Here is a 13,606-nt window from a genome sequence, read left to right on the forward strand (position 1 = left end):
TTTCACCTGTGTTTACTAACCCAAACGACATTCTGCAGAAAGTGAACGTACCCCACTTGGTACGGAAGATAGTTTTGAGTCTGTCAGAATCTGCTAACAGAACTTGGTTGTATCCTGAAAAAGTCATCAAGCAAAGAAAACATCTATGTTTCAGATATTGTCTGTAGTATATGCTCCATGGATGACACTGGGTAGTTCTCCTTGTCTAAGGCACGATTGAGATGAGGTTTCCTTTGCTTGTATCAGTGGCATCCTGTAGAGACTATTTATGCTCGTCCTCATCTATTGTTGTGTCCTTGAAGACGTCAGCATTAGCCATGAAATGAAATATCAGTTGATGAGCATAAAAAACACATAAATTAGTGGTGTCATCCATGACAGATGGTTTATACAAAATCTCATAAGAGAATCTATTCCTTAATGGTGACATCCTAGCAGCTGCGTTTGCCAAGGAATTTGCAGCTACATTACACATTCTTGGTATTGAAATAATGTTAAAAGCTTCGAATGAGATATGAGTCGCCATATCTCTTGTTTATAACTCTTAAGATGAGGTGACACATAGTGTATAGTGTTACGCACCTAATGCACCATGATATTTGAGTCACTTACCTTTTTTAGAATAACAACTTTGAGGTCAATGGCTTTCTGTAAGCCCAAGATGAGTGCTTCATACTCGAAAATGTTGTTCATGCACTCAAACTCCAAGAAGCTAAAGATTAAGTGTTTTCTATGAAGTGGGTCTATTAAAACATAACCGGATCTAGATCCCTCCTACGTTTTGGATCCATAAAAGTTCATGGTCCACATATCATCTGTATAGGGACCACCAACCGCACTAGTACTACTATCACTACTGCTACTATTGTTACAAACTACTGTACAAGTTTCATTTTCTCTAGTCGGGCATGGAAGGAGACCCAACTGTGTGTCTGGTGGGGTAGGGGATGGCTCTGCAAGATAACACCCCTACTGTTTCTCCAAAAAGCAATTGCCGAACATAAGTTATGTGAAAGCCAATGGTTCAATTTCTCCATTCAAGGGAGTCATGTTATGCTTCATGTATATCTCTGACACTAACTAATGTTGGGCCGCTAGTTTTTCATTATTATCACTCTTTAACGCCTATTTCATCCATTTCTACCATTCTTTATCACGTCATTTATCATACTTTATCATATAATTCCATTTTATAATTATTTATGCTCTTATGGATAAATATTATTTCTTCTCCTTTATTTTTAATAAATTAATGATTATTATGCATGATTTTACCAATGATGGTTTAATGAATTTGTTGAAACATCACTCACCATTTTAGCCTCCAAGATCTTTTCCAGATTGCAAATTTGATCTCCAACTCATTATTAAATATTCCAACTCAGAAATTCGTTGGAATAAGAAGTGACAGTTTTGCATTGAACGTTTCAGGAAAATGAAGAAGAATCTGGAAAATCTGAAACATGGGTTTTTTTCCAGAATGGGCCGAATTAGTTTTAATGTGAGAAGTTTTCCGAAATTCAGTCTGCATTAAGAGAAACGAAATGTTATCCGAAGATGATTTTCTCATATTTGTTGTTGCGACCATTTTCCAAATTATTTCAGTTGCAATACCAAATTCAACTTGTTCTTGTTGAATGTTGATGGAGAGATATTTTAGATATGATCTTGCTGATCAATTTTTTTGGAACAATCTAATTTTATAATGGGAATCATTTTGTAATCATCTATGTTGTAACTTCTCTTTGCTCTTTGTGTATTTAAATGAAAACAAAGATCAAAGAGAGAAGGGGGATAATGGGGGATAATAGGATAGGATAGGAGGAGGAGATATAATGGAGAGATTTAACTTTTCACTTGGGACCTCAATTGTAATTTCAATATATAGAATGTTATTCTGAAGGACACATCATGCTGTAAATGACATTTGGATTTGATGAATAATATATAACTTGCGTTGTTGTTCATTCGGATATTCTGAAGTAGCTAAGCAGTATCTGCTGGTGGCTAGGGCCCGGTCTCTGGCAGATCTTACTGCTATTCCTTGTTTTATACTTTTCCATTTCCTACGAGTTTATTCTATTTTATATCTTTGCAGTTGGTTTACTTTCCTTAATTCTGATTTCGTATACTCATTTCAGTAATTCGCAACTCTGTTAATTGATTTCATTTATGCATACCGTGGATTGAATTAGTTATCAGTTAAGGAATTGTTTCTCATTAATTAAGACAGAGTGTGATTAGTATAGATCCAGCTGAAAGAGCTCAGTTACTGCTACAGTGCTCTCGGTTGATGTTATTCCCATTCAAATTGCTTGATTAATGTAGATCCAGCTGAAAGAGCTCAGTTACTGCTATAGTTCTCTCAGTTGATGTTATTCCCATTTGAATTGCTTGCTTAATATTGGATTATGGTTTTGCTTGAGATTAAGTCCTAATGCTTAGATGTATTATTTCCTTTAAAAGTTACAACTTGATATTTATGATTGCATCCATTTACTCTTGTATTGAATTCAATAACCTAGTTTAAAGCATTAATCTCTGGATTTATAGTTTGCACATATTGTGTACACTCTTGGAATAAAAAGACTTACCCAGGTTGATAATTAATGTGAGGCAATTAGGAGTTTTCAAATAAACCTTTTAGCACTCAACATTTTGGCGTCGTTTCCGTGGAGAGTGTTGCCATTTCACAAAGAGTGATGTATGTTTGATATTTGCTACTGGGAAAGAATTGGGTATTAAACATGGAAGGTAAGAACCTACGTAACGAACAAGTAAAGTGCTTGCTCCTCCGCCTACTTTTCAGCACAATTGCATAGAAGTTGAAGTAGGTGTTTGATGTTTGTCTGCTGTGAAAGAATTGGGTATTAAAAACAAAAGGTAAGAACTTGCATAACGAGCAAGTAAAGTGCTTTCTCCTCCGCCCGCTTTTCAGCAGAATTGCATAGGAATTTAAGGTAGAAATGAACGTTTGTATTTTTTTATGAATGACTAAAAAAAAAGGGAGAAATTTTGAAAAACAAATCTCATGATTTCACGTAAGTGGTGGTGTAAGAACCACCCATTTCACTAACCAATTGGTAGGAACATTTGAAGGAGGAGCCTCAAAGAAACACATGAAGAACATCTTCTATTATGGTAAGAAATGGCTCACATTTCTACTTTTGAATTCCCTATCAAAGATCTAGGAGGAGTGACACAAATGCACGTAATTCCCCCATATTCTCTACCAAATTTTCATGGTTTGGCAAACGAAGACCCAAATACATTTTTATTTGAGTTTGAAGTACTTTGTAGAGGACATGATTATTGTACTAAAGATCAAAGGTTGAAAGTGTTTCCTCTTACTCTAAAAGGAGTAGCTCTCCGATGGTTCATAAGCCTAGGTGGGAACTGCATCCAAACATGGGAGGACATGAAGAACATATTCTTGAAGAAGTACCAAGACTACTGCAAATCCAATGAAGATATTTTCGGTATGATACAAGGGGAAGATGAAATCTTGGAGGACTATGTAGAGTGATTTCAATATAACCTTCAAAAATCAAAGCATAAGTATCTGGAAAAAGAGATCTTAAAAACACTCCTTAAAGGAATCAAAGATGAATTTTTAGAACTCTTAAATCTGATAAGAAAAGGTGATGTTTTTCAGTTATCATATGATGATGTTTGTGAATTGTGCATAAGGTATTCAAGAGGAATCTCCAAGGCTGGTAAGAATTCTAGAGAATTTTCTTCTTTCTTTTCCAAATCTACTACAAGAACATGAGACATAAGAGTTGAAATCAATGATTTATTTGAACATTTTAAAATTGATTTTATTAGCTCTCTGAATTCAAAATTGGATGTTTTGCAGGTTCAGAAAAATCAAGAAATTGAAGAAGTGTTTTTCCCTCATTACTGAAAGGAGCATCCCATAGCTAGTTGTTCTTCCTTGTCTAGGATGGAAGTAGCATATCAAAGAGATGGCGAAGCTGCAACAAGGTCAAAACCATGGAAATTGTGGCCTATAGGTATGGTTCAAAACACTTCCTCTCCATATTCTTACTTGCATAATATATTATGAAAAACTCATGTGTTAGGGCAGCGATGCCAATCTCAATATAACCACCACCAATCTTGTCTACAAGTTTGGCATGGTTCATCTTATGATTGCATGACTACTCTCCCTCATCTTGTAACAAAAACACATTCTCCATATTCTCCACCAACTCTTCCACAACATCTTGCTTGCCTATCAAAATCATCCACTCAACCCAATCAACTACATCATCAAAATGCTCCATTCTCTACACAATTTCCTACTCAACTCATTCCATAGCCTCACCATAATAAACCAGTACAACATGCTTACAGTGTTGAACTATAAAATTTACCTACCCTTCTCACCCATTCTATCTCACATGCGCCATTGGAGAAAACTTACAATGAGATTCAGAATGTTTCAAATCCAAAAATTGTAGAAGTTATGGAAGAAAATGAGGTTTCTTTTAGTCTGCATCAACAAGTCGTTTTAAAAGCTCAAGAACTTCATGATATGATGGCTATGGGAAATCAAGAAAGTAAAAGATATATTGAAGATTAGTTTCAGTCCATCATTTGTTTGCAGCATCACTCCATACTTCAACAATTTTTGACACCATCTTTTCAAGGGAAGTTGGCTTCTCATACCCTACTATTTATTAACATGTATTTTTTGAAATTTGGGTATGTACATACTAGAGGCTTTTATTTCGAAAATAGCTCCACTGGAAGTACTCTTATACGTAAGCATATTCATTTTTCAAAGCAGAGTAGGTTAGTGTAGAAAATAAAATAAATAAGGACATAAATAAATACAATTTTTTTTAATGTAAAAATAGTTGTTTTTGTTGCAACACACTGTGGAAATCAACATCGATGATAAATATTTTAATTTATTTGTGTATGTAGATGTATTATATTGAAAATAATAGTTCTACAAAGACTCATATTCATTTTTATCACCGATTTGAAAAAATGCTTGAATATCATATTTTTTTGGTTTGTGGGCTTGATGAAATTTCGAAAAACACAGTCGGGACAATCATGTTTTGAGGGAAAAAAAGAGAATATTTTTAAAACCTATTTCTATCCTAAGTATATCTTTATGTCTACTTTCCAACCCAATTTGAATCACTCAATTTGGATTTGAAACGAAAACGTTATAACCAAAACATTGACAGGGTGTATAGTAGGCAGCTCAAGAACAGAGTTGGGACAGTCAGTTTTTGGAGGCCTAAATCGATATATTTTTAAAAAATATTTCTATCATAAGTAGACCTTTATTTCTAATTTCCAACCCAATTTGAATCACTCAATTTGGATTTGAAACGAAAAAGTTATAACCAAAACATTGACAAGGTGTCTAGCAGGTAGCTTAGGAACAGAGTTGGGACAGTCAGTTTTTGGAGGCCTAAATGACTATATTTTGAAAACCTGTTTCTATGGTATATTCCCCTATGAATCTAGTTTACAAGGCAATTTTAATCACTCATTTTTGATATCGTATGAGAAAGTTATGACCAAAATACTGACTGTCTATCGTAAATCAGCACTCTTAAAACTCTGTTTTTCTAGCTGTTCACTTGTGTATTTGACCCATCAATTCTTTTTGTTTTCAAAACATATTTCTATTGGAGATAAATAAATGAATCTACTTTCATTTCCAATTTGAATCAGCTCAATCCATCATCAAACAAAAAAGTTATGCTTAAGATATCCATTGTTGGTCTAAGATGGGTAATCGAAAATGACTCTGTTATGCAGGTTGTTCTAAGTAAAATTGACATATCATATCATTGAATTTTTAAAACCTGTTTCTATTGGTAATATATCTTTGAAGTATCTCTCATTTGGCTTTTGAATCACTCAAATTGGACGAAAAACAAAGAATTTATGATTAAAACACTGCAGGTTAGCATGATTGGCCACTGCTCTCCCGCAGGTAATAAATTAATTTTACTTTGTTATTTTTTTTCCATGGATTTGTTTTACAGAGTAACTACTTGTTAGTTTTTTTGCATAATTCTTGGATTAGGGGAGCCTGATCACCTCTCTTTCTCCATGATTTAATGTTTTATTGTAGGTAGACACTTGTTTTTTGCATGTCTTAGGAGAATAAAGAAGGTTAATTTATGGATGAACGATTCTTGGAAGAAATTTTAATGAAACAAGGGCATTTCATCCAATTCATTACGTAATGGATTCATAACAAAATAAATGATGAATTGATTTCCATTTGAAGATTCATGTCACTGCTACCAAACCATTTTTCCTAGAGATCATTTTTTCCATTGACAGATTGATATTCCCTTAGGAAATAACATCATAGCTGTTGTAACTTAATTTATTTATTTATTTACTGTTTTTTTAAATAGAGTGTTGTTTCTTTTCTAATTTCTCTTATGTTTTTGTGTTTCAGGTGTTGTTTCCTTCAAATTATATTTCCGCTCCATTAGCGGTTGAACAATGAGGACCCCACCATGCAAGTTTTAGTTGTAGAAGGCAATCCTTCAGTAGCTTAATTATTGAAAAAGTTATTTATTTTTGTAAAAATTGTAAATATGATTGTTGATTTGATTTTCTGTGTTTTTCTTTTGTTCCCTCTTTGGAACAACACTTTTTTGTTTTTCTTGTTCCCTCTTCGGAATAACACTTTTTGTTTTTGTTGTTCCCACATCAGAACAACACTTTTCGTTTTTGTTGTTCCCTCTTCGAAACAACACTTTTTTGTTTCTTTTTGTTCCCACTTCAGAAAAACTCTTTTCGTTTTTGCTATTCCCTCTTCAGAACAACACTTTTTGTTTTTTTTGTTCCCACTTCGGAACAACAATTTTGGTTTTTGTTGTTCCCTCTTCGGAACAACACTTTTTGTTTTTGTTGTTCCCACTTCGGAACAACACTTTTGGTTTTTGCTATTCCCACTCCGGAACAACACTTTTTGTTTTTTCTATTCCCACTTTGGAACAACACCTTTGGTTTTTGTTGTTCCCACTTCGGAACAACACTTTTGGTTTTGTTGTTCCCAATTTGGAACGTCGCCTTTGGTTTTTGTTGTTCCCACTTCGGAACAACACTTCTTGTTTTTGTTGTTCCCTCTTTGGAACGACACTTTTTGCATTTTTTTTGTTCCCAAGACTTTTCTGCGTCTTTGCTGTTCCCTTTTGGGAACAACATTTTTTTGTGTTTTTGCTATTCCATTTTGGAACATCACGTTTCTGCATTTTTTCTATTCCCTTTTGGGAACAATACTTTTCTGCGTTGTTGCTATTCGCTTTTGGGAACAACACGTTTCTGCGTTTTTGTTGTTCCCTTTTGGGAACAACACATTTTTGCATTTTTGTTGTTCCCTTTTGGGAACAACACTTTTCTGCGTTTTCGCTGTTCCTTTTTGGGAACAACACTTTTGTGTGTTTTCGTTGTTTCCTTTTGGGAACAACAATTTTATGCGTTTTTTTCTATTCCAACTTTGGAACAACATTTTTTGTGTGTTTACTATTCCAACTTTGGAACAACACTTTTTGTTGTTTATTGTTCAAACTTTTGAACAACACCTTTTTCTCTTAGCGTGTCTTGCTATTCCCACTTTTGAACAGTTGTTGTTCCATCTTTGAAACAACATTTTTGCTTCTTCTGAAGTTTTGTGTTTTGTGAATAGCACTTCCTTCCTCTTGTGGGATTATTCCTAGCTCATCTCAGCCCCATTTTTCTAATTCCCTTTCATGGCATGAAGTACAATACTTTTATGAGGACAAGAATTATGGAGTCTATTGAGGCAGGTGAATACCCTTAATGTTATGATCTTTAACAGGACAACTTCTGGATGAGAGATTCTTTTTAAGAAAAGGGACACAATTATTTATATACTACTTTACTGCATCGTTTTCTGCTATACATGATATTGATTGATCATCTTAATACCATGCTAGTTTCACCATTCCTGGTTATAATCTTCTCTGTATGTAATAAATGAGATTATGGATATATTTTTTTCTATTGACATGTTCAACTTCTTCCACCATCCCTACTCTTAAAGAGTACTGAGCCTCCCTCTATTTATCATAAAAATGTGTAATGACAGTAAATTTTTTCCTATAGATAGAGGATAGGGGGTCTCATTAAGAATTAGCCTACCAGGTTGGTAAGGATGTAGCACAGTGACATTTCCACTATGGCCACCACACTAGGGTTATGATCCATTGGATAGCCAAGATATCCTTGGAACATGAGGTCTCATCACGAGCCGACCTGATCACTTTTGCTACATCCTAGTGAATGGCAGTGTGGTTATCTAGTTACCACGCCATCACACTGATCTCTTCTATAGAACAACACTGGAACTCTCTATTTATAAATTGAGGATCTTGGCTCATATGGGTTAAAAAGCTACCCTTCCAAGGCTTTGGACGCTTGTTGGCAGCAGAGGCTCTGCTTATGGTATTGAAGTTATATCTTATCGTCAATTATTACTATAATACTCTCTTCTTATTCTCTCTTTTTATTGAAGAAGTTATTTCCTTAATTTTTCCCTGTTTTGAATCTTTACGCATGAGAAATTGTTTTACGGTCAATTGCATCATTCTCGGCTAGAATACCGTTAGCAAAGCATCTTTTTGGCATATTTCTGTCTTTTTTCTTTTTTGTATAACTTATCATCAATATAAAGCGTCCTATCTCTTATTTATAACTATCTTTACACACTCTGCTCTTATTATAATCATACCTCTTGCCGTCCTATCATTGATAGGTGTACTCTACTTCATTTACTGTTGTATTGTTCATTCCCTTGACTTGCAATCAGAACAACACTTTTCCTAGGCTTTAAGGTCATGAACGCCCTTTTCCAATTGGAGGGGGAAGGTATGCATTATGGGATAGCATGCGATATAATTACTACACTCTGCCATAACTTGTTGATTTGACAAAATATTAGTATTGCATTTATACAAAAGTTTTTTCTGATTGAAATTTTTGCATACGGCTTATCTGTTGTTGTTCAAAACTAAAACTGTGGATTCAAGAAATTTGCATGCAAAATAGTGACTTGTTTATAGGAGAACAATAAGTATGGGGAGAAACTCCATTCACAGCAAGGCCACACTATTGCAACTAACAAAAGAGGCTCGAGAAACTCGCGAACACGAACAATTGTTCAGACATGATGTGGTTGCTTGGATTCCACCTTTTACATCACTTTCAGCATCAACTCAGCCTACATCAGCTTCAACAAATTCCGGTCCATACATGTCATTCCACATTTTTTTTTTGGAGGTAAAACTTGAGGTAAAATAGCATACTTTTTTTATTTATTACGAATTTAGGAGAATTTCATGCAAAATCCATTGAGCATTATTTATCATCATTCATTCCACATCTTTACCACTTCCCATTTTTCAGAGACAAAATCTTTCAGTTTGGGGGAGTGTTCCTTTCATTTATTTATTTATTATGACCATGCCATTAATATTCTTTATCATCCATTAATATTCTTATTCATTCTCAACACCTCCCTTATTCCATGTTGTTTTACACCAAGCATAGATTTCAATAGATTGTAGCAACCACCTCAATTTGTTTTCTAGCATTGCATGAGGGCATGCTAACTCTCTAGTTTGGGGGAGGAATTGCTACACATGATGAATGTTTTCTATTTTCTTTCTCATTTAAGGCATACAATTTCATTTTTGTACAGTGTAGAAATTGATTGGCATATATCTTTAAAACTATGAACTAAATTCTTGTGATTTTTGGATAACAAAGAAGTATCATTAAAATACACAAACCCAAAAAATTTCAAGTTAAATTAGTTTGTCAAATTTCAGATATCATGCACTGTCACCTACAGCCATTTTGCTTATATCTCATGATCTCTACATCAATATGATCTGCTTTTTGGAAGAGAGAAGTATTAATATGGTAGAAATCTACTTGCAAAATTTTAGCAAAATCTGGTTTATAGTTTTTGAGAAAATGATTAATGAACTTTGTTGTTACTTATATTATATTTTGCTGCAACTTCATATACATATAGTTGAACGTAAATGTAAAAACTGTTACGCTTTCATCAACATTGCTAAAATTGAATATTCATTATTTGAAGAAGAAGTCATTTGTTGCATCCATTTTATGAGTTGGGATGAATAATTTTTGTATTATTGCTTGGTTAATACAGAGGCTTACGGTAGCATGAGGACATGTAATATATTCAGTTTGGGGGTATGTTGGGCCGCTAGTTTGTCATTATTATTATCACTCTTTAACGCCTATTTCATCCATTTCTACCATCATTTATCACATCATTTATCATACTTTATCATATAATTCCATTTTATAATTATATATGCTCTTATGTATAAATATTATTTCTTCTCCTTTATTTTAATAAATTAATGATTATTATGCATGATTTTACTAATGATGGTTTAATGAATTTGTTGAAACATCACTCACCATTTTAGCCTTCAAGATCTTTTCCAGATTGCAAATTTGATCTCCAACTCATTATTAGATATTCCAACTCAGAAATTCGCTAGAATAATAAGTGATAGTTTTGCATTGAACGTTTCAGGAAAATGAAGAAGAGTCTGGAAAATCTGAAACATGAGTTTTGTCCAGAATGGGCCGAATTAGTTCTAAAATAAGCAGTTTTCCTAAATTCGGTCTGTATTAAGAGAAACAGGAGGTTCTTCGAAGACGATTTTCTCAAATTTGTTGTTTTGGCCGTTTTCCAAATTATTTCAGTTGCAATACCAAGTTCGACCTATTCCCGTTGAATGTTGATGGAGAGATATTTCAGATATGATCTTGCTGATCAATTTGTTTGGAACAATCCAATTTTGTAATGGGAATCATTTTGTAATCATCTCTGTTGTAACTTCTCTTTGCTCTCTGTGTATTTAAATGAAAACAAAGATCAAAGAGAGAAGGGGGATAATGGGGGATAATAGGATAGGATAGGAGGAGGAGATATAATGGAGAGATTTAACTTTTCACTTGGGACCTCAATTGTAATTTCAATATACAGAATGTTATTCTGAAGGACACATCGTGCTGTAAATGACATTTGGATTTGATGAATAATATATAACTTGCATTTTTGTTCATTCAGATATTCTGAAATAGCTAAGCCGTATCCGTTGGTGGCTAGGACCCAGTCTCTGGCAGATCTTATTGTTGTTCCTTGTTTTATACTTTTCCATTTCTTGCGAGTTTATTATGTTTTATATCTTTGTAGTTGGTTTACTTTCCTTAATTCTGATTTTGTATACTCATTTCAGTAATTCGCAACTCTGTTAATTGATTTCATTTATGCATATTGTGGATTGAATTAGTTATCAGTTAAGGAATTGTTTCTCGTTAATTAAGACAGAGTGTGATTAGTATAGATCTAGTTGAAAGAGCTTAGTTACTGCTACAATGCTCTCGGTTGATGTTATTCCCATTCAAATTGCTTGATTAATGTAGATCTAGCTGAAAGAGCTCAGTTACTGCTACAATGCTCTCGGTTGATGTTATTCCCATTTGAATTGCTTGCTTAAGATTGGATTATGGTTTTGCTTGAGATTAAGTCCTGATGCTTAGATGTATTATTTCCTTTAAAAGTTACAACTTGAGATTTATGATTGCATCCGTTTACTCTTGTATTGAATTTAATAGATTATCTTAAATCATTACTCTCTAGATTTATAGCTTGCACATATTGTGTACACTCTTGAAACAAAAAGACTTACCTAGGTTGATAATTAATGTGAGGCAATTAGGAGTTTTAAAAGACACCTTTTAGCACCCAACAATTGAATCTTGTTGTTTTTTCCCTTGTACAGAAGCCATAAGTGTGCCCTTTCAGTGGAAAAGTATCCTTGCAATTTTCTTGACTAGTCTTTGCTGAGCAATTGTTGTATACTTCCAAGATGTCCACAAATACAATATTGATGTATTGATGAACTCATATGTTAGACGATAACCGAATGATCACATCCCTGAGTTCACCAATTGTCGGTACACATGTTTTGTCTAGTTTGATAATTTACGAACTTGTCTTACTCCATTGGGCATTGATCTTTTTAGTAATGGAGAATGGCATGAAATTAACTGATGCACCAGAGTCAACTAAGAAATTGTGAACATTGAAGTTGAAAGTTTCGAACAAAAATGATGGGCAATGTGAGTTTTCCTTCATGCAGAGCGTGTTGAGAACATATGCAAGACTGTCAAGAGACTTACTTGATCCTTTGTTGAAAGAGATAGCATCACCTTTATAGGTTTTCTCAAGTACTTGTAGAAGAATATCCCGTTGACTCATGATTTTTGTGAGCTCATATAAAGATATGTCTGCACGAGTTTTCTTCATGTATTCTACAATGTTGTAATCTAAATCAGGGAGACTCACAGAGATGTCTAAGGGTGGAACTAAGTTCATGGTTTCTGATGGGATGCTTTTGTCTTTGCTGGTTGTGGAAACACTTTTCACTGAAGTTGTCTGCCTAGACTTGCTCTTAGTTTCTTGTGTTGAGTTGATTGGTGGACCTACTGTCCTTAACATATATAGTCTTATTTTATCCCTCAATATCTCAAACACAGTGGGGATGCCTTGACTTCTCAATTTATATCGATTGTTTTTATTTTGTTGGGTTGTGTTATATTCTTTCCACGACTAGCCCACATAGTTAACCAGGGGGTTAGAAGGGGGGTGAAGTCCCCCCTTAGTTGCGTAGATTGCGTAGCGGGGGGAGTCACAAGGTGTTTGAGGGGTACAGGTAACCCCACTCTACGGGGTTTGTGGCAGCACCCCAGAAAATTTTGTTTTTGGACCCTATATTAGGTTGGACGGACTTACCTATGGTTTTCTGCATGATTTTTCGCACATGGTTATGGACACAATGGTTTTCGGTCCATGGTTTTGGACGTGATGGTTTTTGGTCATGGTATTGGATGCTTCGGCATGTATAAATATGTATTGTAACATTGAAAGGAACATAATGACAAATCAAGCTGGTAGTCCCAGTTTTGGGATCCATGGGAAAATTTCTGTGTATATGTGTTTTATCTGTTATGTTCTCGCATTGTTTATTTTCTATGTTTTAGAATTAGTATGTAGGTAATTTCTGTACAGGGTTAAAACCTACATTTGGTATCAGAGTTTTTTTGGCTTCAAGGGGACGCCTTTGTTGCTGAGGGGTTTTGCTCGGGCCTGTGGTAGACCCTGTTCAGGGGGAGATCTGCGAGATCGATTTTGGTGGTGAAAGAAGATAGCGAGCAGTGGAAAGATAGAGATCGGGAAATTTAATGGTTAGAGTTTTGAGTTGTGGAAACTCAAGATGGAGGATCTGTTGGTGGATAAAGATCAGTGGATCACGGTAGATATGGGGTACTAAACCAACGGGAGTGTCCGATGAAGAATGGAAGAAGTTAGATTGGAAGGCAAAGAGCACAATACGATTGTGTGTCTCAGATTCAGTATTTTTGAATGTATCAGGGGAAGCTACGACTAAGGATTTGTGGGACAAGTTAGGGACTTTGTAGTAATCTAAGTCTCTAGTGAATAAACTGTTACCGCAGAAAAATCTATATAACCTGACGATGA

The sequence above is a fragment of the Pinus tabuliformis genome, chromosome 3_2 (assembly GCF_031772625.1).
Source record: "Pinus tabuliformis cultivar Carrire ecotype Pingquan chromosome 3_2, CPIR1, whole genome shotgun sequence".
In the NCBI taxonomy this organism is placed as follows: Eukaryota; Viridiplantae; Streptophyta; class Pinopsida; order Pinales; family Pinaceae; genus Pinus; species Pinus tabuliformis.